The 26,365-nt window shown below is 39.3% G+C and overlaps 1 long non-coding RNA gene across 1 annotated transcript in view; it reads right to left on the bottom strand.

The window, feature by feature from the left end:
- Positions 1–839: 839 nt before the first annotated feature.
- Positions 840–26,365, bottom strand: part of LOC149120388 (uncharacterized) — a 31,700-nt gene continuing 6,174 nt past the window's right edge. The window contains exon 2 of the long non-coding RNA XR_016226191.1: positions 840–2,081. This is a non-coding gene — a long non-coding RNA (uncharacterized LOC149120388). The remainder of the gene's footprint in view (positions 2,082–26,365) is intronic.

The raw sequence follows: 26,365 nt of genomic DNA, 5'->3' as shown, positions 1-26,365 counted from the left end.
CACATACAGAAATCTACTAACAATAGATGCTGGCGAGGATGTGGGGAAAAGGGACACTAACCCACTGTTGGTAGGAATGCAAACTGGTCAAGCCACTGTGGAAGTCAGTCTGGAGATTCCTCAGAAACCTGAATATAACCCTACCGTTCGACCCAGCCATCCCACTCCTTGGAATTTACCCAAAGGAATTTAAATTGGCAAACAAAAAAGCGCTCTGCACCCTAATGTTTATTGCTGCAAAATTCACAATAGCCAAGACCTGGAACCAACCTAAATGCCCATCAACGGTAGACTGGATAAAGAAATTATGGGATATGTACTCTTTAGAATACTATATGGCAGTAAGAAACAATGAAATCCAGTCATTTGCAACAAAATGGAGGAATCTGGAACACATCATGCTGAGTGAAGTAAGCCAGTCCCAAAAGGACAAATACCATATGTTCTCTCTGATCGGTGACAACTGACTGAACACCAAAAAGGAAACCTCCTGAAGTGAAATGGACACTATGAGAAATGGTGACTTGATCAGCATAGCCCTGACTGTTAATGAACAACTTAATACATTATACCTATTAGTATTTTTTTTGTCTGTTCTACTTAATATGACTGGTTTAATTCTGTAATTAATACACAGTTATTCTTAAGTGTTGAAATTTAACTGAAATGTGATCCCTGTTAAACATAAGAGTGGGAATAAAAGAGGGAAGAGACGTACAATGTGGGACATGCTCAAGCTGACTTACCCCAAATGGTAGAGTTAGAAACATACTGTTACAGTCGAATTAGAGTTGAATTGCTCTTGCCACCCCAAAAACGCTCCAAGAGACCTTCTCTCATGTAATTAACAAAGGGTAAAGTTTATTGATGTTCCGACATGTCGGGGCCCCCGTCCCAGTACAGGCGAGCGGCCTCGAATAGTCTTGGGTTGGGGTTTTTATACACATTGAAACAAAGAAAATCAATCATTGCATAGAGCAGACAGTGGTATAGAGTAAACAATTGATACAAGTTAAGTGATTTTACAACCAGTTGATTTATGAATACAGGGAGTGATACCTAGGAATGCAGCCGAATGGCGATAAGGGACACATGGTGGAGTCAGGGGTCCAGGAGGCAGAGATATATGGTGACTTCTTTTATCTCACTTAGGTGAAACTGAGGTTACGCTCACATTGGGGTAATTTACTGACTAATGGCTATGCAGAGCAAATCTAACAAGGTCAGGAAAGTTCACCAGAGGAGGTTGGGGGGGAAGCGGCTTTTAACTTTTTAACCCTTCATTCCCCACTCCTCTTAGGCCAGGGTCTCTAATCTTAGAGACCATCTGTTTCCCCTTCTCCGTGTGTTACATATTGTTGATGAATTACCATGAGTTTAACATTTTTAGCTAGGGAGACTTAGTGAACCACGACTCAAATCATCCCTGTTGCTGAAGTCTGTCCCACTGTCTTTTCTCTAAGCGTTTACGTAGTTGAGCCATGTTGTCCCTCGCCACCCCTGTCTTGTCTACATAGAAGCAGCATTCCTCCTTAAGGGCTGCGCATAACCCCCCCCCCTATGAAAATGAGATTCAACCCCGCCTGTTCTGCAATACTGAAATGCAGATACTGGGCTGTATCTGGGAGGTTGTGGAAGATTTGTCAGGCAGAAGGGGTGGGGATCTCCACCTGGCAGGTTATCAGGTAGAAGGGGGCAGGGCAGGATGCAAAGACTGGGCTTCCAGTGAAACATTGTCAGGATGACTGAGGTGCAGATGCATATGCTGGACACATTAGGCCTTTATGTCATACACACATAAGCTCATAACTGACTTTTTGCCTAATATTTTCCCCTCAAGAGGTAATACCCAAAATTCTTCTTTGGGATTATGGATGGAGTTCCGTTTTCTGTAACTTCTTCGAAGCTGGCATGTGGGCGTCGAGGGGGGTTTGGGTATTTCCTCTTGCTACCTGTCTTATGGTGTGCAACAGTGGCCTTGGAAAGACGGTGCCGCTCGGTCCAGAGGGCTGCTCAGGTAGTCCAGTGAAATGGGGTGGAAGCCTTGCCTGATGACCATTTAGAGTTTAACAGCTTTTAGTCTGTTAGAGACAAAACGAACAAGGGCATTAAAAACACACAGTGCAAAGAGAAGCATCAAGATTGCAGAAGTTATTGGGCCAAGGAGAGGAAACAGCCAGGATTTCTGTGACCAGATATCAGGCCAGAAATTCCAGCCCTGCTTTGCCTGGTCCTGGAGCTGTTTGGCTTTTTCCAGGAAAAGTACAAATTTGGATTTGTACCTGTCTAGTCTGATTGACCCAGAGACAACATTTTTCCTGGAACATGGCATAAATAGCTCCTGGAGCAGTAGTTAGCATGTCCAATATTTCTTTCTTTCATAACCTTTTGTGACTTTCACACACCCTCTTCAACTTACTTGAAACAGTCCATCATTTCCATTCCAGTCTAGAGTAAACTAGCCATCAGGATTCTTACAAACCATGTCCTTCCTTATTTAAAAAGCTCTTTTTTTTTTTTAATCCTTTCTACCAAGAACACTCTTTCCTTCTAAACCTTACTTACCAAGCACACATTTCTATCCTTGTGATGTTTTTCATAGAGCCTGGTTGGCTCTTTCTGCCTTACCGGAAGACTGAGGTCTCCATGCAGAGTGAAGGTGCCTTACAAATCCCTTGTGTGATCTAGAGCTCTGGTTAAAAGTTCCTGGGGGCAGAGCATGCTGTAACTGTTGCATACCCTGAGAAGCAGGTCCAGTCTGACAAAGCTGCTTCCATCTATGTACCAAACTTCATCTGTGTCAGGGGACTGTCTCTTGGGTCCCTTCTGCTGGCATAGATCAAGTCTATAGTCTCAGTACAGGAGTGGAGGGGACCACTTTCCCCTGGAACTGGCAGGGAGGGCTTTTTAAGTTTAATACTATTGGATGGACTTTTAAGGCCTGGCTGGGTGTGTGAGGCCCAGACCTATCCATGGGGTGCTGTTAAGAGAATTGTAAGAGATGCAAATCTCCCTTAAGGGAGGCACCCTGTTGACTTGCATTACATGGCTGGACTAGGAGGAGAGCTGAATAGGAGGCTGATAGAAATAGGCAACTTGCATTTTACTGACCCTAGGCCATCCCCAATAGCAGTGGCTGGAGCTGGAAGCTGGGCAGAGCCAAAGGCTTTTTAACTCGGGGCCACAGGGTCTGCGGTTCTGAACCAGGAGTCCTTCGACACCCAGGGCAGTTCCATGTCCAGTAGTCTTGCTCTTGGCAGAGTTGACAGAAGGCAGTCGCTGTTACAACAGCTGCTTGCCCAATGCCCTGGCTCCTTATGTCAGCAACAGGTGCCATTTGGGGTGCATTGGCTTTGCTGGGTTTTCTTGACAGTGGATCACTGTGTAAAGCAGCCACTGATTGGCCTGTTGCCCATCCTTACATCGCTCCTGCTGCTAGCTTGCTCCTCAATTTCCTGGTCTCTAATAAAGTGGACCAAGGAGACAGCCTCTATGATGTCAGTCAAGGGGGTGCTCAACCCCGTCCCTGATTTTTGGAGTTTTTTTTTTTTTTTAATATCAGGGTGAGCTAAAAAACTATGGTCATGGGCAAATTCTGACACTTAGTATTTTCCTGCGAGTTAAGACCGTGCCCATGAGGAGAACTATGATCTTTTAGGTAAGAACAACTGTGGTGACCTGCTTGCATACTTTGAGGTCATTAGTACAACTTCCTATCTATCACTTAATTTGGTTTAAAAGGGGAGTTCTGCCCATTTACCGCGTACACCAAAAAATCAATCTAGCTGTCACATTTTAACCTCTTATTCTGGCTATGCTGTTTGGTCCTCTATACTGTGACCAGGCATTATTATAGAAATGGTCAGTCATAACTTCCCTTCTGGAAAAGAAAAGAGGAGAAGTGAGGCAGTGAGTCAGGTCTCTAGCCTGACTTCCTGGGCTTTCAGATTTAACCAGCGTTTAACCAGTGCTTACTGCGTAGCCTGACTTAGAGGAGAAATTGTGGCAGAGGTCTCTGCCATTCTTTGGCCTCCGGACATTTACTGTGTAGTCAGTGGCCTATGGGCCTGGGTTTCTGGGCTTTCACCGCGCAGCCTGTGGACACCAGAGACTTCCCGGGCTCCTGGAACCCAGCTCTCCAGCACCCGCTGCATAACCATCTCCCGTCGTCTCTAAGTCTCTTTTGGCACACTTTTTCCCTTTTGGCTAGACCTCCATTTGATCTACATTTGAACTAGCAATGCCTGGTTGTTACACAATAAATTACTTAGGCAGAACATGAATTTTATGTCTTTTGTTGTCGAATAAACCAGAAATAAAAACCCTGAACATTAGAGTTAGTACACAAAATTACAGGACCTAATTTTAGAAATGGCAGGGTAGCTGATTAAGCAGACACTGTTAAAATAGACATTACAGTTTTTGTGAAAACAGATTTTAAGATTTATGATTTAGACCATTTTTAAACATTTTAAAACTTTTTATGACTTGTTTATATCTTTGGAAACTTTACACCCGTAGTTACTTTTATATAGCCTTGAATTGTCATGTGTGGACAATCTATGAGAATACATGCTAACAAACTCAAACAGTCTCTCTTATCAAATTTGAGATGTTAAAAGTACACATCCAAGTTTTACTTAGTACTGATGCCTAGATGACTTAAGACACAGAGTTATTCATGAATACCATACCAGTATCTGAAATAGAAGTCAAAATTATATTTCCATGCTTTTAAGTAATATAAGGACAACACCTCCTGAGCAGCAAACATGGTCACTAGTGCATGGTTACAACTTTGAAAAGATCTTTATCATTAAAAGAAACAAGTTTAAAGCACATCAAAGACATGTAAAACTGAGCAAGCAAGCCACTGAGCAAACCGAAGGGTATTTGCATTACCTCAATTTTCTGAACCAATCTGTATTGGCTTACTTTAGTTAACAACATAAAGGCTTGTATATACAGAATTTACTCTTATTTTTATAAGACCATTTTAGCTGGAAAGCAAAAACATGAATACAGCATAGGTCTGACACCATTTATAACATTTTAATATATTTTATATAATCTGAATTGACTCAAGCAGCTGTTACTTTAACAAATTCAGAGTCTCATCCTTTGAGAGTTCCAGGGATCCGACTGGAAGCCCAAAGTTGGAAGACTCGATTTAGAATTTAAGCTGTCAGAGTCAAACCATTTAGCCAAAATTAGTACATTTTTGATCAGTTGGGTAATCACTCAAACATTAAAAACAGATAAACAACGTAGTCTCAGTACTACAAAGAGAAAAACATGAAACCTTTAAGACAAATGAAACTCTTATCAGCTAAGTCAGGGACAGCAGCACAGAAAAGAGCTGATAAAAACCCATTTACATTTTGGAATAACCTGTTAAGAATTTTTAAATTAAGACAACATTTTTAAAGTTTTTATTATACAGTTTAGAACAGTTGGTTTTGAATGGAATTTTCCCATAATGTGTCCCCCTTGGTTGTACAAAACAAGAGATAAAGACCTCCGGAACAGGCACTGATCCAGAGTGAGATTGCTTCGCCCGCCTGGTGAACACGGAGCTGCAGGTTACGGCCTTTAGACTCTGTAGCTGCAGGGCCGTGGAGCCACAAACACATTTACACCACACACACGCTCTTTTTCATTGCAGACACCAGGCAGGTCCCTGGTAGAGGGGCAACAGAAGCCCCCCTTCCGCACAAAGGCGGGCCTGAGTACCGAGTGCCCCAGGGTGACTTACCGGGTCCTGAAGTCCAGGAGATCCATCCATTTGCCCTATTTGGTCGGCCATGGGGAGTCAGTCTGGGGGGACGGGTATGGCTCGGGGAGTTAGGATCCTGAGGAATAAGTCAGGAGGCGCGCCTTCCCATCCTCCGCCTGCCATTCCTGGGCCCCAGCTGAGTCCTGCAGGTTGAGGCTCCAAGGGCCAGCTTTGTTTGAACACACAGGGGGTTTCAGCACTTGCTAATGGCACAGCAGGGGTTTCCCTGCTGCCTGTGAAGGGAGAGTGGAGGGATCTGCTGGCCCCTGAGGAGCTGCTTCTCTTAGCCCCTCCTGTGGCCCCCGCTGCCGGCCCCACAGCCAGGGCCGGGCGGCTGGTAGGGAGGAGGGAAAATCAAATCTTCAGAGTCGCCCTGTAAAACAGAATAGAGCGGCGCCGAGGCTGAAGTCTTAGTTTGTTTTATCTGCTTTGCTGGGACGGTCCTGGACGACTAAAATCTTTTTTTGAAGGTTGTTTCTGAGGGAGTAAAAGAGGCTTTAACCAGGAAAGGGAGTTTTTACCAGATCTTGCCAGACCAGGATGTCAAAGGTGCCCTTAGGCGCCCATCCTACTTCAAAGGTAGGCCAATCTGCAGAACAAAGGGTGGTTAGTCTCCCTTTCTAAGAGTTGTCTAAATCCGTCCCATTGTCTGAATTTCAGAAAGGCAAATACAAATAGCCAAAAACAAACACCAAAGAGACTCACAAAAAGGCACTGAACAAAACAAAAAAGACAAAAATGGAACATCGGCCTCACGCCTGCATAGCGACCCGCTTCGTTCCTACAGAGGTGGGGAGCCTGCCCCCCTACAGAGTCCCAGATGGGGTCCGAGAACCACACTGACACACAGACACAGATACGAATGCAAGTTCCGAACCACTTCAGAACCTACAAATGCAGACTCCGGGACCACTTCAGAGTCTCGCGACTATGCCACACACAAACAAACAAACACAGACTCCGGAACCACATCAGAGTCCTGTGACAATGCCGACAATACAAATGCAAGTTCCGGAACCACATCAGAACCTACAAATGCAGACTCCGGGACCACATCAGAGTCTCGCGACTATGCCACACACAAACAGACAAACACAGACTCCGGAACCACATCAGAGTCCTGTGACAATGCCAACAATACAAATGCAAGTTCCGGAACCACATCAGAACCTACAAATGCAGACTCCGGGACCACATCAGAGTCTCGCGACTATGCCACACACAAACAGACAAACACAGACTCCGGAACCACATCAGAGTCCTGTGACAATGCCGACAATACAAATGCAAGTTCCAGAACCACATCAGAACCTACAAATGCAGACTCCGGGACCACTTCAGAGTCTCGCGACAATGCCACACACAAACAGACAAACACAGACTCCGGAACCACATCAGAGTCCTGTGACAATGCCAACAATACAAATGCAAGTTCCGGAACCACATCAGAACCTACAAATGCAGACTCCGGGACCACATCAGAGTCTCGCGACTATGCCACACACAAACAGACAAACACAGACTCCGGAACCACATCAGAGTCCTGTGACAATGCCGACAATACAAATGCAAGTTCCGGAACCACATCAGAACCTACAAATGCAGACTCCGGGACCACTTCAGAGTCTCGCGACAATGCCACACACAAACAGACAAACACAGACTCCGGAACCACATCAGAGTCCTGTGACAATGCCAGCAACACAAAATGTGAGTCTGAAAACAGTTTATGCAATAGAAGTAAAACCTGAAAGACAAAGGGTGAATACTGATGCTGGCACCGAATTCCCGACCGCGGGAATTCCAGATGGGAGTTTCGCTGAGCGTCCTCAGTCTCCCGGTCCTCCCGAGGCGTCCCTCGAGGCTGTAGCGTTGTGGCTTCTGGGCACGTCTGCCACCCAACGTCTACCGTGCCAGCCCGAAACCGCTTCAGGCCTGAACCAGATACAGAAACAGAAATGCACGTGCACAGAGTCCCTATCCTTTAGGCGCCTTTACTTACCCTGAGAGATGTCCGTTGGAGACGTCTGTGGGCAGCAGAGCCATCTCGGTGGAACCTCCATATGTTACAGTCGAATTAGAGTTGAATTGCTCTTGCCACCCCAAAAACGCTCCAAGAGACCTTCTCTCATGTAATTAACAAAGGGTAAAGTTTATTGATGTTCCGACATGTCGGGGCCCCCGTCCCAGTACAGGCGAGCGGCCTCAAATAGTCTTGGGTTGGGGTTTTTATACACATTGAAACAAAGAAAATCAATCATTGCATAGAGCAGACAGTGGTATAGAGTAAACAATTGATACAAGTTAAGTGATTTTACAACCAGTTGATTTATGAATACAGGGAGTGATACCTAGGAATGCAGCCGAATGGCGATAAGGGACACATGGTGGAGTCAGGGGTCCAGGAGGCAGAGATATATGGTGACTTCTTTTATCTCACTTAGGTGAAACTGAGGTTACGCTCACATTGGGGTAATTTACTGACTAATGGCTATGCAGAGCAAATCTAACAAGGTCAGGAAAGTTCACCAGAGGAGGTTGGGGGGGAAGCGGCTTTTAACTTTTTAACCCTTCAATACCAGGGGATTCCAATTCAATCCCATCAAGGTGGCATGTACCAATGCCATCTCACTAGTCCAAGTGATCAATTTCAGTTCACAATTGATCATAATGAAAGGAATAAGAGTCAAAGGGAGCACATAAACACGTCTAGTACCTGCTAACACTAACCGATAGAATAAATAAAGGGGAGAGTGATCCAACATGGGAAGTGAGATACTCAGCAGACTCATAGAATGGCAGATGTCCTAAATAGCACTCTGGCTTCAGAATCAGCCCTAAAGGCATTCCGATCTGGCTGAAAAGCCCATGAGAGTATTTCAGGCATGGAAAGCCAAGACACTCTGGTAAAAAGATCTCTGTGAGTGAGATCTCAGTGGAAAGAACAGGTCTTCAAAGAAGGAGGTACCTTTCTCTGAAGGGAGGAGAGAACCTCCACTTTGACTATGACCTTGTCTAAACAAGATAAGAGTCGGAGAACTCAAGGAGCTTCCATAGCCTTGGAAATTCATGACTGGAGCATAGGGAGATTACTGATGCCATAGACAGGAGTGTTAATTTGTAAAGTCAACAACAGGAGTCACTGTGCACTTACTCCTCATGTAGGATCTCTGTCCTTAATGTGCTGTACATTGAGGCTTAATGCTATAACGAGTACTCAAACAGTATATTTCACTTTGTGTTTCTATGGGGGTGCAAACTGTTGAAATTTTTACTTAATGCATACTAAACTGATCTTCTGTAAAAAAAAAATTATCAATTCCCAACTTGACTCTCACTGGGATTAAACATGACAATAGGTCTGATCTGATTTCATCATCATTTAAAAAAATCATCTATGATTTTTCACTTTATGTTTCTGTGTGGGAGCAAACTGTTGAAATCCTTACTTAATGTATACTAAGCTGATCTTCGGTATATTAAGATAATCGAAAATGAATCTTGATGTGAATGGAAGGGGAGAGGGAGTGGGAAAGGGGAAGGTTGTGGGTGGGAGGGACGGTATGGGGGGGAAGCCATTGTAATCCATAAGTCATACTTTGGAAATTTATATTCATTAAATAAAAGTTAAAAAAATATTATATTAGGAAACAAAAAGATCCCCATAAGAGACTATCAGAATTATAAGAGAATTCAGCAGCTTCAGGATGCAAAATCAACACAAAACATAATATCATTCATACATGCCAACAACTACCTGAAAAAGGACTTACAAAAACCACCTCACTGGCTGGCGCCACGGCTCACTAGGCTAATCCTTCACCTTGTGGCGCCGGCACACCAGGTTCTAGTCCCAGTTGGGGCACTGGATTCTGTCCCGGTTGCCCCTCTTCCAGGCCAGCTCTCTGCTGTGGCCCGGGAAGGCAGTGGAGGATGGCCCAAGTGCTTGGGCCCTGCACCTGCAGGGTGCAAAAAGAAGCAAGGAGAGCCAGGAGAAGCACCTGGCTCCGGGCTTCAGATCAGCGTGATGGGCCAGCCACAGCGGCCATTGGAGGGTGAACCAACGGTAAAAAGGAAGACCTTTCTTTCTGTCTCTCTCTCTCACTGTCCACTCTGACTGTAAAAAAAAAAAAAACAAAAAACAAAAAACAAAAAACAAAAAACAAAAAACACCTCACTCACAAAAACTACCAAAATAGTGATAAATTTAATAAGGAATGTGAAAGATCTATACAATGAAGATTCTAAAACATTAGTGAAAGAAACGGAAGATATAAAAAAAGAAACAAAAAAAATTCATGTTTCAACTACTGGAGGAATTAATACCCCCAAATGTATATACCATAACCAAAATTTACAGATTCATTGCAATCCCCATCAACACTTTAGGTCTATTCTTCACAGATATAAACAATCCTAAAATTTAGATGGAAATACAAGAGACACTGAATGGCAAAAGTAGTATTAACCAATAATAACAATGACAGAAGCATTACAATATCAGATTCCAAGACACATTACAGGGATATTGTAATCAAAACAGCAAGGCATTGGCATAAAAATAGACATGTAACCCAATAGAACAGAATAGAAACACCAGAAATAACTCTGCACATCTATAACCATTTAATATTGGACAAATTGCTAAAAATTCCTTGAAATGTTACTGGGAAAATTGGATTTCTGCATGCAGAAATTTGAAACTAGACCCATACTTATATTCTATACATAATATTTATTAGAAATGAATCAAGGATCTAACTTTAAGATCTGAAACTATCAAACTACTAAAGGAAAGCATAATAGAAATATTGCAGGACACTGGCTTAGGCAATGACTTTGTATAATGTCTCAGAAGCACAGTTAAGAAAGCTAAAAAGAGAAATGGGATTCTATCAAATTTAAGATGTTTCCGCACTACAAAGCACAGAGTGAAGACAGAAATGACAGAATGGAAGACAATCTTTGAAAACTATGCATTTGATAAAAGATTAATATCCATAGTATATAAGGAGCTCAAGAAACCAACAATGAAATAAAAGAGTTGAGAAATGGGCAAAGGATATCAATGGATTTTATTTATTGCATTTTCTTCAACCATTCATGCATCAATAGACACCTAGGTTAAATCCTTACCTATTGTGAGTTATGTTGGAAATTGGAGCTCAGGTATATCTTTCAGCTGCTTATTTCACCTCAATGAAACATATGACTAGGTGTGGGATAAATGGGTCATAGATAATATCTATTACTAATTTTGTGGAGAACATGCACTCTGATCTGAAAAATGGCTGTACTAACTTTCATTCTCACTAACAACGTAAAAGGGCTCCTTTTTCTTCACATCCTCACAAACTTTTATTTTTTTCTGAGAATAGCTACTTTAACAGGAGTTCTAGTTTGCATACTTCATTCCTGAAGGCATAGAAAACCTAAACAGAATAATAAACAAGATGTAGTTTGAATAAATAACAAAGAACCCATTGTATGGGTTCTATTAAAATTTATTCCTCAAGCCACAGAAAACAAAACAGATCAGTAACCAAGATGCCAATCAAGACAGAACAAAGACCTTCCCAACAAAGAAAAGCCCAATACCAGATGGCTTCACTGCTGAATCCTAACAAACTTTTAAAGAGGAACTAATTCCCTAATCTCAATTCTTCTCAAAGTATTCAAAACAATTAACAGGGAGAAAATCCTCCCAAATTGCTTATAGGAGGACAGCATCACCTTAATTCCAAAAGCCAGAAAAAGATACAACAAAGAATGATAATCACTGACATTTATCCATGATGAACAGAGCAAAAATATTCAACAAAATATCACATAATTGAATCAAACAAAACTTCAGAAATATTGTTCACCTGGAACAAGTGGGATTTATCGCCAGTACACAGAAAAGGTTCAACATATGGATATCAATATAAATGACACATCACATTAACAAACAAGTAGAATAAAACCATATGATTATGTCAACAGATGTAGAAAGTCATTTGATGAAAGACAACATCATCTCATGATAAAAACCCTTATTTCTTACCGCCATCAAGGCAATATATGACAAACACACAGCAAGCCTCATACTGAATGGGGAAAAGCTGGAAGCATTTCCACCAAGATCCAGAACCTGACAAGGATGTCCACTCTCACCATTGCTATTTAATATAGTTCTGAATGTTTTAGCCAGAGGCATAAGGCAAAAAAAAAAAAAAAAAGAAATCAAAGGGAAAGGAGGAAGTCAAATTGTCACTGTTTGCAAGATGGCATAATTCTATATATATATAGAATTATATATATATATTTATAAATATATATATATATATTAAACCAAATGACTCCACCAGGAGACTACTGGAACTCATCACAGAGTTTGACAGTGTTGCAGAATATAAAACCAATGCACAAAATCAATATCCCTTGTATACACAATGCCATGGCTGAGAAAAACTTGTAAGATCATTACTATTCACAGTAGTTCCAACAAACTTAAATACTCTGGAATAAATTTAATCAAATATAGGAAAGATCTCTACAATCAAAATTACAAATCAATAAAGAAAGAAATAGAAGATGCCACAAAAATGGAACACTCTTCCATGCTCATGGATTGGAATAATTAATATCAAATGTCCATTATATCCATTGCAACTTACAAGCTCAGTACAATGTCATTCTTCTCATATGTAGAAGAATGATGCTAAAATTCATATTTAAACAACAGAGACCTGGATAGCCTAAACAACTAAAACAAGACTGGTGGCATCAAAATACCAGATTTCAATACAGAATATACAGGGTAGTTATAACCAAAACAGCCTGGTACTAGAACAAAAATAGAAATGTTGACAAATGAAAAAGAATCAAAATACAAGAAACTAACCCACACATCTACAACCAACTAATCTTTCACAAATGAGCTAAAATTAGCCCCTGGAGAAAAGACAGTCTCTTCACCAAATGGTGCTGAAAACATTAGATCTACACATATAGAAGTGTGAAACAAGACCCTACCTTACACCTTATACAAAAATTAACTCAAAATGGACCAAAGACCTAAATCTAGGACCTGATACCACCACATTACTAGAGGAAAATATTGGTGAAACTCTTCAATGCATTGGCATAAGCAAAAACTTCATGAAAAAAGCCTCAGAAGCACAGTCAGTAAAAGCAAAAATATAGAAAAATGAGATTATGTTAAGCTAGGAAGTTTCTGCACTGCAAAGGAAACACTCAAAAACATGAAAGACAACTGACAGAATGGGAAAAATTTTTTGAAATTATGCAATAAAAGACCAATATCCAGAATTTAGTAAGAACCCAAGAAACTCAACAACAAAACAAAAAATCCAGATAAGAAATGGCCAAAGGACATAAACAGTTACTTTTCCAAGGACGAAATGGCCAATGATGAAAAAATGCTCATGATCACTAGCCAAATAAAAACCACAATGAAAGGGTAGCACTGTAACATAGTGTGTAAAGCCACTGCCTGCAAAGTGAGCATCCCTATGGTAACTCTGCCTTTCAAATACATTTTAAAAAGTCTTTAATTTTTTTAAATTTTGAAGAACAAAGTGTTTTTATTTGAAAAAAGCTAATATTGTAATTGAAACATATCCTGAGGAATTCACAAAAAAAATTTACAATGCAGCAGAATATAGGATAAAGATACAAATATCAATTACATTTCTGTATAGTAGCAATGAACATTATGAAAATATAATTAACATTCAAGATAGCATCAAAGTGAAAATACCACTAAGAAATTTAAGAATAAAAACACTGAATTTTGTAATGGAAAAATAAAAAATATAGGAACATATCATTTTTAAAATCAGTTACTTCAATAAGACATTTAATAATGCAAAAAGATATGATTACTATTAGTCATTGGGTAAATGCAAACAAAACCTAAAGATATCACTTAATATTCAGTAGGATGATTCTGATTCAGCCATAGATAAATGCTGACTGAGACAGATGGACAACATGGAACCCTCATACACTTTCAGTAAAATAGTGCAACCATTGTGAAAAATAATTTGCAGTTTCTTAGCAAGTTCTAATAATAATAATAAATAGGATTATTTCTTAACTCAGCAGTTTCTCTCCTGTATGCCAAAAGATAAAAAATCCACTTGCTCACGTCTGCTCACTGCAGCAATATTTATGAAAGCCAAATGTGAAATCAACTCAAATACTGAATGTAAGAATAACAGTGTGTAATATATCTTTTATAATGGTACACCATTTGGCAATAAAAATTAATTAACAAATTACCGACTACAAAAGTAAAAACTCAAGAGAAGAAATTAGAAGCAAAACCCCACATACTGCAACATTGTACAATTTCAATTATAGGATATGTCCATAAAAGGCCAATCTCTGGAGATAGATTTTAGATTAGTGCCTGTCTGGGGCTGATGGTAAATGAAACTTTACTGTAAGTAATATGAAGAATTGCGGGATAAATGAAAACATGTTAATATTATAATATGGTTATGATTATGTATATTGCCAGTACAGTACAAAGCAAAGGACATTCACCTAAATCAAGGGACAGTTAGGACTGAGCAGATAAACTCTTAAGTTTGGGCTTCACAGAAGAAACTGAATACCAACAAATATGGGAGAGTTTCACCTATTTTGTGGAACATGAAATTAATATACTCACTTTGGTTCAAAACTACTTAAAACCATAAATATGAGGAGCCTTACAATTCATAGTCAATGTTTAGAATGAAATAATATGCATGTTTCAAGGAATTTTTCACCAAAATTAATCTGCTATTTAGTTCATTATTTCTTGTTTGATATTGTCCTAATTCAAATTAATACCATACACACTTAGAGAACCACTTCCTTTTGCTTATGCGAAACAATTCAAAAGATTATTAATTACAAATTTAAGCTAAAATACTGCCTCCTAATTGCTCCACTTTTCCTGGGAAAATACCAATTCAGTTATTTTCAGATTATCTTTGTCTTAATAAAATATTTCCAAAGATACTAATAGTAGTTATGACACTAATTTAAATATTTTGACATCCCTTAATATTATACACCCAGTAAGATGCTGTTCTGGGTTCATATTTTGTTGACAATAATTATACATATCTACAGGTAACAGTGTGAAATTTTAATCACATATACAATGTGTAATGATCAAATCAAGATACATTTTCCCTTCTATGACATTACACCTCATAATCAGAGCCTTGGAATATCTTCCTTCTATTTGCTCATAAAATAATGAATGTATTACTGTAAACTATGGTCACCCCACTATTCTATGTAATACGAAGACCTTAATCCTATAATCTAACTCTGATTTGGTACCAAGCACTCCAAGTAGTTTTTACAAGCTTCTTAATTAATTAGTTTGAAAGAAAAAAAAGACAAACACACATACACACAGACAGGGAAAGAGAATATTCCCTTCCACTGAGAATATTCCCATCACAAATGCCTAAAACAGCTTTGGATATATCGTACCTCAACAATGATTCAGATATGACATCAAATGCACAGGTGACAAAAGGAAGTAAGACTGCAAAAAACTAAAAGACAAAAAAAAAATCTGTGTACTAAAAGGAAAACTAAACAGAGAAAACAAAGAAGGGGAGAAAAAGTTGGCAAACATAGTATGATTAAGGGAGTAATACGAAGAAATACACTCATAACTATAAATAAAATTGGACAAAGAATCAGATAGTTTTTCCAATCAAGATATGAAAGCACCCAACAGGTATTTTAAAAGGGGCCGCACTGCTAACCAATACCATAATATTATCACCTCACATATGTAGAAATGGCTATTATCAAAAACTAAAAATATAACAAGTACTGAATCAGATCTTTAGAAAAAATAACACATAAATTGTCTGAGGGAATGTAAATTGGTAAATTCACTATGAAAAACACTATGGGGCCGGCGCTGCAGCTCAACAGGCTAATCCTCCACCTAGCGGTGCCGGCACACCAGGTTCTAGTCCCGGTCGGGGCGCTGGATTCTGTCCCGGTTGCCCCTCTTCCAGGCCAGCTCTCTGCTGTGGCCCGGGAGTGCAGTGGAGGATGGCCCAGGTGCTTGGGCCCTGCACCCCATGGGAGACCAGGAGAAGCACCTGGCTCCTGCCTTCAGATCAGCGTGGTGTGCTGGCTGCAGTGTGCCGGCTGCGGCGGCCATTGGAAGGTGAACCAACGGCAAAGGAGGACCTTTCTCTCTGTCTCTCTCTCTCTCTCTCACTGTCCACTCTGTCTGTCAAAAAAAAAAAAAAAAAGAAAGAAAGAAAGAAAAAAAAAGAAAAGAAAAACACTATGGAAGTATCCCAAATAAAATTAAAAACGGAACACATGACAAAGTAATCCCACTACTGGATGTGTATCCAAAGGAAATAAAATCACTATCTCAAAGGTACACTGGCACATCCATGTTCATATGAGCATTATTCACAAGAACAAGAAATGGAAATAACATGGTCAATAGATGAATAGAGAAAAACATGATACACATGCACACAATCGAATCACATCCAACAATAAAAGAGAAATTCTAGCATTTTATCACAACATGGATCCAAATAAATTAATGTGCACATCAGGCTGCATGAAGTATGACACAGAAAGATAAATACCACATAATCTCCTGAATTTGTGGAATTGGAGAAAATCAAACTTAATCACAGAACAGAATAGTGGTTTCTAGGGGCTGAGAGTGGAGGAAGTGTGAAGATGTTAGGAGATAAATTAACTCCTTGAGACCTAATATGCAGCACAGAAATAATATCAATACACTATTCAATACTCACAACTTGTTAAGATCTTAAGTATTATTTTAAAGACTATGCAAGGTGATATGGATATGTTAGTTTGTCTTAATCATCTCATAATACATATGTAAAAGGGGATTCCAAAAATTTAGTGAAAAACTAGATTAAATGATAAAGTGAATTTCCCATGGACTTAAAAACACCTCAAATAACATTGCAGGCCTTGAATATACACAAATTCTGTCAATTTTATCCCAATAACCTTGAAAAATCACCCTATATCAAAATAAAAATTAAAACTTAGAAATCTAGGCTTATATTTTTGGGGTTGGGAAGGTTGTCATGGAACAGAAATAGTTTTTAAAACACCCATAAATGTAACGAGCTAAACTTTCTATTTGAAAGGTCAAAGACAGCCAACAGCCTATCAAGGGAATGTGTAAGGGCAAAGATGACACCTGAGTACAAATTACAGTGTGCTCCTGTCCCCCTAAAACCTGAACCAAAACACTGAGTGAAATAAAACTACTTTGTTTTTAACTTACTGTCTATGACACTGTTATTTTCAACAGAAAATTAGGTCAGACCTCCAGAATGGGCTATGCTGACAGATCAAGGTCCGTGAATTAAGACCTGCTTCTGACATATTCAGAAAACTTGTGAATTCATGTCACCCCTGGAGTAAAAAAGCAACTGAGGACCCCTTAAACAACAGCTCTTCACTGCATGAACCCTCCACACACAGCCCACGTTCCCCATAATGACCACCCGTCCCCACTGCATAAATGGGGAAGGCAGGGGAATGCTGCCAGCAGCTGCCCAGAGATGGCCCCTAGGCTGTGAGCAAGAAACGGACAGATCACCTGAAGTCCCCACACTGCAGACCAGAGAGGGCCAAGGGAAGTGTCATTCCAGCAGCGAGATGGGGCCTACGGACTAGAGTTGACCTCTGTGAAGCCGGCAACCTGTCAGCCTTTTCTGACAACTTCCACGAAGTCTGCCTTTCCCTCTCCTCAAGCCCCGCCCCTCACACTCACCATTTCCAGTGTCCGAGGTGGGTGGCGTCCTTCAATGGAAGATGGTCAGAAAACAGCGGACAGAGAGCAGCAAACGCTGACTGCCTTTAGAGATTCCCAACAACAGAGCCCACTCCTAGAACCTCCCTCCACCTCAGAACTGGAAGACTACTGTGGCATCAAGATCCTGCGGGATTACGTAGCATTTACGCCACCGCATCTGACTGAACAGCTTGCATTGCCGTGAGTGTGCACAACGTCTAAAAGACGCAGCCAATCAGAATCCTCCATAGCGCTGACACACGAGTTCAGGTCGTGCCAGATGGAAAAAATAAGAGGAGTCAGGTTCATTTCCAACACTGCGTCCTCTTTGGCTCCAGCCTCCCTGTAGTGGGAGGGAGTTTCTCCTCCCTGGTCCTGCAAACTGCTGGACTCCCTCCCACCTCTTTCTGGAAAAGATCCTATTGGGTGTTGCAGGAACCTCCTTCAGGTCAGTTACAATTTAATGGCTGTTTATTGGCTCAGAGCCATTCTTATTCATATATGGAACACATTTTTATGTTGAGTCCTCTGTGTTCTTTTTTATTATGAATTTAAAGAATGTATAAAGATATCTCATAATTTAATCCTTTTTTCCCATTTCTCTTGCAAATTTTTTTCTAGTCTGACTACTGTGCTTTAATATTTTCTTTGTTTCTTGCTTGTACTTAGTGATTAAGACTATGAATATATATATATATGTATATGATTGGTATTTATAGTAATGTCTTTTACCAGTTGTATTTGTTTTTATAGATTACCTCTGTATATAATCATCCAATATATTCATATTTTATGACTTAGAAATTGATCTTTATAATTTATAATTTCTTTTTGCTCCTTTATACCCCTTACTACCCCTGCAATAGAAAGATTATACAATCTAGCAGTCCCATTCCTGGGTATGTATATCTAAAGAAAATTAATTTGGTATACCATCTTTATATTTGAGAAATGGAAAAAAAAAACTAAGTGTCTACAAAATGATGAATGGAAAAAGAAAATGTGAATGCACACAAAGGAAAGCTATTTGATGGAAATGGAAGACACGTTTATCATTTACAACAATATGGATGGATGTGAGACTCCTTATCATATAAAAAATATGCCAAACCCAAAAAGACATGAGCGACATAGTCTCAGTCATATGTGGACTCTAACAAAGTGCTTCTCATAGATGCTAAGAGTATGATGGTGGCTAACAGAAACAGGGAAGAGTAGGAATGAGAAATTGTTTGGGAAAAGTTGTTTAACAGGTACTAGGTGGGCCAGCACTATAGGGTAGCAGGTAAAGCCACCAGTTGCAGCACCAGCATCCCATATGAGTGTAGGTTCATGTCCTGCATGCTCCACATGCTAATGTGCCTGGGAAAGCAGCAGAAGATGACCCAAGTGTTTGAGCCCCTCTTCCCACTTGGGATACCTAAAGGAAGCTCCAACCCCCTGCTGTTGCTGCCATGTGGGGAGTGAACCAGGAAATGGAAGACCTCTCTCTCTTTCTCTCCCTCTATATCTGTAACTTTGCCTTTCAAATAAATAAATACATCTTAAGAAACAGCTATATGTAAGAGGAAGAAGTTCTGGTGTTCCCTTGAATGATAGAGTAGGGTGACTATGGTGATGATAATGTACCATCTATTTTTTCTTAAAAAATAGAGTCTACATGTTTTGCTCATAAGAAATCACAAATATTTGAAGAGATTGATACTTTAGGAAAAAACATGGTGCAATATAAATATGTATAGTTGTTTTAAGTTAGTAACTTTTTTTATTATTATTTGACAGGTAGAGTTATAGACAGAGAGAGAGAGAAAGGTCTTCCTTTTGTTAGTTTACTCCCCAAATGGCCACTATGGCTGGTGCTGCACTGATCCAAAACCAGGAGCCAGGTGCTTCTGCTTGGTCTCCCATGCAGGTGCAGGAGCCCAAGGAATTGGGCCATCCTCCACTGCCCTCCCGGGCCACTGCAGAGAGCTGGACTGGAAGAGGAGCAACCAGGACTGGAACCTGGTGCCCAAATGGGATGCCAACACTGCAGGCGGAGGATTAACCAAGTGAGCCATGGTGCCGGCTTCCTAAGTTAGTAACATTTAAATACATTTAAATTTGATGCAATTTGTGTTACATAAGAGAATAGTACATAAGAAAACAAATATATATATATGTGTATACTCTTGTAAACATTCATGTATTTATATATCAACATATAAACACATGTATATAAGCATACATATAAATTTAATATCCAAAGTTTGGAAATACTTATATAATTTCAATTGCATTTCTGCATCTGGAGAAATGACTCATATTCATAATTCCCTTATTCCACTCTCCAGTCTGTTATTCCCTTTGTCTTCAGAAAGCTCCTATCATACTTATGGCTGTTTCCCTGATGAAATATTCCAGACTTTTCAGAGCTGAATACTTTTGGACAGAAGACTTCCAAATGCCCATAGCAACTGCAGTCCCATGGAAGACCCATCTCCAAGATGTTTTGTAGTCAAGTAGAGGTCAGGAATGATGTTGTATAGGCTAGCCACCCAAAGTGAACCAATACCACCAGTGTCCCCAATGACCAGGCCAACCATATAAAAAGATATTCAAAATCATCTTAAGACATAAGATTGGAAATTCAGTATGGTAAAATCAGGTCCAGGAAGGAGGTTCATAGGAACAATCATCCATATCAAAAGAAAGTTTAATATAAGAATTATGAAGAACTAGGGTTGTACTTCTTATAGAGCTTCTAGGGTTGTACTTCTTATAGAGCTTCTGAAAATATTCAACGTAAAGGAAGCTATATATATATATATATATATATATATATGTCAACATCTAAAAGAACATATTGGAAATTCAATAAATGTAAGGAATGAATTTGAGAGACTAATTTTCCATTATTAATGTCAATAATTTTTATGGTAGAGGAAAGGAAAAAATATAAGACAAAATTCATGAAGAGAAAGATGAAGAAATATGTAAATGCTAAAAAATATACATGAGTTGTAATAAATAAATACCAGTGTAAACTAACAGAGCAGCATTAGTATTAAAGTGTATCATTCTTGAGCTTATAATTTAATAAATGTGTAAAATATGTCATTACTGTATTTTCTTTTTAATAACCAAATCAATGAATATAATAATTCAATAGAGGATCATAGCTTGAAATAATGTAAACAAACAAACCAAAAGTACAGAAAGAAAATAGGAGAGAACTGTAATTCATCAAAAAATAGGGAACAAAAGTAACTCAAATAAAACAAGGTATACAAAGAAATAAGCTTATAATCCTGAATATATTAAGTTATACATTAAGATTAAGTGATCCTCATGATGGTGCAATGTTTTAAGCTAGCGCTTGGGACACCTGTATCCATATACCATATATCCTTGTGCCTGATTTCAGTCCTAGGGATGCCATTTCTCTGATGGTTTCCTGCAAATGGACATGAAAGGCAACAGAGAGTAGCTCATATTTTTGGGTTCCTCCCTACCTACTCAGATTTGAATGGAGTTTCTGGCTCCTGGCTTCAGCCTCACACAGCCATAGTTGTTACAGGCATTTCAGGGGGTGAAACAGCATCTAAAATATATATCTGCTTCTGTCTCTACTTTCTTGTTATTATGCCTTTAAGTAAGTAAATCCTTAAAAAACAAACAAGGGATCTTCAGATATAATGAAAACCAAATATAGATATACGAATTCTACATGACATGTAACAAAAGTCACATTATAAAAAATTAAATTTATATTTTTAAGGTATACAGATTTCATGTGCTTCATATATATAGATTTAGGAATACAGTGATAATTCACACTATCCTCCCTCCTGACCATGCTCCAACACTTACTCCTCCCTCTCATATTCCCACTCTCAATTTCTGCAAAAATCTATTTTCAGTTTACTTTTTACTCATAAGATTAACCCTACACTGAATTCAACAAATAGAATGAAGAAAGAAAATATTGTTCCTCACCGGTAGAGACAATGGTTGTAAACAATCTAATAGAGAACTTAAAATCCAATGTCTTGGAGTGAAATGGACATTTTGAGTTCTGATGATTGTTTAAATGTACATTTTCTCTGCTATGATTCATTTGTTGAAAATATGTTAACAAAATGTGTGCTATAATTATGTTACATGAAAATTGTTACAAAAATACACCTATACCTATTTCTTCTATAATCAGACAAAAATTCTGAGACAAAATATGATAGTAATTGGGGCCAGTGCTGTGGCATAGCAAGTAAAGCTGCAGCCTGCAGTGCCAGCTTCCCAAATGGGTGCCGATTCAATTCCCATCTGCCCAACTTTTGACCCAACTCTATGCTATAGCCTGGGAAAGCAGTAAAAGATGGCCCAAGTCCTTGGGCCCCTGCACCCACATAGGAGATGGGGAAGAAGCACTTGGCTCCTGGCTTTGGATCCGTGCAGCTCTGGTCATTGCAGCCAATTGGGGAGTGAATCAGTGGATGGAAGACCTCTCTCTCTCTCTCTCTCTCTCTCTCTCTGCCTCTGTGTAACTCTGCCTTTCAAATAAATAAATATTTCAAAAACCACAATGAACCTTTAAAATGATAGTCATTAAATTGCATTGATTTAATTTAATTTCAATCTACACTACGAAGAAAGGAGACATACTTTAATCCCATCAACAGTTATATTTACTGGTTTGTGTGTTAGTCAATATTTCTTATGTATAGTTATTACTTTTTGCTTTTTGTTTTTGTTTTTTACTAAACAAATATATACCTATAGTGTTCAGATTCTTTTTAAAAAATAAAGTAAAAATTATTGAAAATTTATTATTTAGATACTATCACAGATAAATTTTTGAATTCTTGAGCAACCTCAATTTTAAACAAGAATAAAGGCAAATTTCTTGGAAAATTAATCCTTTAGTTACCTATACCAAAAAATTAACTACTGAATTTTTTAGCAAACTCATATATGTAAAAGGATAACAAATACACTATTTTAAGTAAAAAAATATGGTATATCCTCTGCTGAAGAATAGTGTAGTAATACTATATTAACAGTGGTAAAATAAGCATAATATATTTGTGATTAGAAAATGACTGTAGGCCGGCGCCGCAGCTCACTAGGCTAATCCTCCACCTAGCGGCGCCGGCACACCGGGTTCTAGTCCCGGTTGGGGCGCCGGATTCTGTCCCGGTTGCCCCTCTTCCAGGCCAGCCCTCTGCTGTGGCCAGGGAGTGCAGTGGAGGATGGCCCAGGTGCTTGGGCCCTGCACCCCATGGGAGACCAGGAAAAGCACCTGGCTCCTGGCTCCTGGATCGGATCAGCGCGGTGCGCCGGCCGCAGCGCGCCGGCCGTGGCGGCCATTGGATGTGAACCAACGGCAAAGGAAGACCGTTCTCTCTGTCTCTCTCTCTCTCTCACTGTCCACTCTGCCTGTCAAAACAAAAAAAAAAAGAAAATGACTGTAAATAATTATATCAACCTATTATATGCAAACATGAATATCAGTATTTTATAAAATAACAGTAAATTCACTTAAGTATAAATATTTATTTATCTTGGAAATGCTTCATCTTTTAATTGAGGTTTTTTTTTTTGACAGGCAGAGTGGACAGTGAGAGAGAGAGACAGAGAGAAAGGTCTTCACCTTTGTTTCACCCCCAATGGCTGCAGCCAGCATGCTGTGGCTGGTGCACTGTGCTGATCCAAAGCCAGTAGCCAGGTATTTCTCTTGGTCTCCCATGGGGTGCAGGGCCCAAGCACTTGGGCCATCCTCCACTGTACTCCCAGGCCACAGCAGAGAGCTGGGCAGGAGGAGGAGCAACCAGGACAGAATCTGGTGCCCCAACTGGGACTAGAATCCGGGGTTCTGGTGCTACAGGTGGAGGATTAGCCTATTGAGCCATGGCACCAGCCTTTTAATTGAGTCTTTAATATATACTTGCTTGAGAGGGATAGAAGAAGAGAGAGTGAGTTTGAGAGTGAGAAAAAGAAAACTCCTATCTGCTAGTTCATTTCAAAAATGCCTGCATTTCGGTCCTCAACTGATGCTGAAACTAGGAAGCAAGAACTCAATCCACATACCCCATTTGGGAAACAGGAACTGAACTACCTGGTTCATCACTACTGCACCCAGTTACCTGCATTAGCAGGAATCTGTAATTCAGAGCACAAACAGGTACACCCCAGTATGGGATGTGGTTGTCTTAACAGTTAAGACTAATTCCAACCTAATTGAATATTTTAAGAAAAATCAGCAATTTACATGAAAGATATAGGTGATGTCTCAGTCTGTGGTTTACTGCCCCAGAGCCAGCCAGCAGGGATCTGGGAACTCAATTCAGTTCGCATACAATAAGTATCAAGAACTCAATTATTTGAACCATCAACACTGCCTCCCCAGATCTAAATTAGTGAGAACCTGGAGTCAGAAGGCAGTTATCCAACCCAGGTACTCGAATATGATTCAAGGTTTCATAACTGCCAGGCCAAATGTCCACCCCTATCCTTCTCTCTCTCATAAGTCCTGGCAATGTTTTCCCTTTGCCTGAAATGCTCTCCTATATCCAACTTCATGACTTACATGTAGAATGTTCTATCTTCTGTGTGCTCCAGGTTTCATTATTTTATACACTCTTAATGTTATATGACTAATGAGGAGAAAGCCTCTACCTAATATACTTGTTATGGGAAGAGGTCAACTTTGGAATAGTTAAAGACAGGATTCAAGATTCAACAGTGCAGACTTATGTCCCAACTCTGTTGATTACTAGCATGCAACATGCTTTAACTTACAAGCCTGGGATGACCTGAAGGCCTAGCTAGCAGATCTAACTAGCACAGCTTCTGTAAGGATCAAGTGATTAATGCATTAATCAAAATACAAATAGCAATAGATCAAACATAACTTTGCAGTAGCGAAGTTAAATACATATAATGATAATGAGTGATTTATCATTGTGGCAATATTTATAATTAAACTTTATGTACCTTGCTTTATATGAATTAAAACAGTGTCAAATGAATCATCATGGCAAAATCTGCAATACTGCTGATAACTAATGTACTTAAAGAAAGTAAATTGTTCATTTTGTCCTGAAAGTAACTAAATACTCTTGGTCCATTGAAGCCTATATACTAAAATTATATAATGAATTCGAATTGGTAACAATGGGACTGATTTTGACTTTTTTTCAAAATTAATTCATGGATTTTGGAATCCTTTGCCATGCTTTTCATCTCACTATTTATCCTTCACATTTTCAGAAAAAATATACATATAATTGAAAAGATTTTTTCAACTTTTATTTAATAAATATAAATTTCCAAGGTACAACTTTTGGATTATAATGGCTTTCCCCCATCATCTGCCTCCCACCCACAACCATCCCATCTCCCACTCCCTCTCCCATTCCATTCACATCAAGATTCATTTTCAATTATCTTTATATACAGAAGATCAAACTTAGTATATACTAAGTAAAGATTTCAACAGACTGCACCCACACAGACACACAAAGTTTAAATTACTGTTTGATTAGTAGTTTTACCATTAATTCACATAGTACAACACATTAAGGACAGAGATCCTACATGGGGAGCAGGTGCACAGTGACTCCTATTGTTGATTCAACAATTGACCCTCTTATTTATGACATCAGTATTCACCAGAGGCTCTTGTCATGAGCTGCCAAGGCTATGGAAACCTCTTGAGTTTGCAAACTCTGATCTTATTTAGACAAGGGCATAGTCAAAAGTGGAAGTTCTCCCTTCAGTGAAAGGTACCTCATTCTTTGATGGCCCATTCTTGGAAAGATTTTTTAATGAGGGAAGTACAACATTGATCTTGTGTCTATCTTTGGTTGAAAGTAAAGCTTGCTTACACTGTTGATGGTGAAAAGTCATTTGCAATCTTTACAACTTTCCTCTTCAATCTGACCTTTGCAGCACACCAAAAATGGAATGTTTGCACACCATGCTTAAATTCCATTTTACAATATGGTGTGTCATTCTTTCTCAGCATAGCATAGTCGTTTTAGGCAATTGTAAGCTTGACACCTGATTTCACTTAAACAGCTCCTTCCCAGAGCATAATTAGTAGTGCATTTTTTACAAAGGCACATCCACATGGCACAGATGGCATTCTTCATACCAGACAAGCAATGATGGAGTTGGAAACCAACCAGATCATCGGCAAAAATTGTGAGAATTTCCTCCTGTGGAAGGAAAATGTTCCTTCTCTTCCAAATTGCATATGAACATATGCTAAAACCTGTTCTTCACTTTTCTATTTCGTCTCTTCTTAGTGCATTATTACTGCAATTTGTGCTCATAACCACATTTTTGCTTAAATTTAGTGATGCCTATAACACTGCCCATTTAAAATGTTGTAGCACTCCATTTTTCAACTATATTAACAGGGATTTAAAATAATTTCCTTGGATGATCTCACACCTTTTCATTCATGTATTTATTCAAAAATGTTTACTGATCACTGCAAACTCCCAAGTACAGTCAATGGTTGCACTAGGGCACTTCAAAAGGTTCATAGAAAAAGCAATTAAGAAGTGACTGCTTTGGAGAAAAAAAAAAGTTGAAATCCATGCAGTTTGTTCATTGCATACATTCTCCATGAACTTGTTGGAGATCCTTCTACATATGGCTTTCAAAACTTTTGTGTAGAAAAGATGTGTGACCAGGGTGTAACCATTTGATAGCATCTTGAAGCCCAGGTAAACATCTGGAGATTATTCTACACTATTGGGATT

The sequence above is a fragment of the Oryctolagus cuniculus genome, chromosome 19, assembly GCF_051225735.1.
Source record: "Oryctolagus cuniculus isolate XC-2025 breed Fujian yellow rabbit chromosome 19, ASM5122573v1, whole genome shotgun sequence".
Lineage (NCBI taxonomy): Eukaryota > Metazoa > Chordata > Mammalia > Lagomorpha > Leporidae > Oryctolagus > Oryctolagus cuniculus.
The sequence above is the reverse complement of the archived record's forward strand: the minus strand, read 5'-3'. Positions and strand labels throughout refer to the sequence as shown.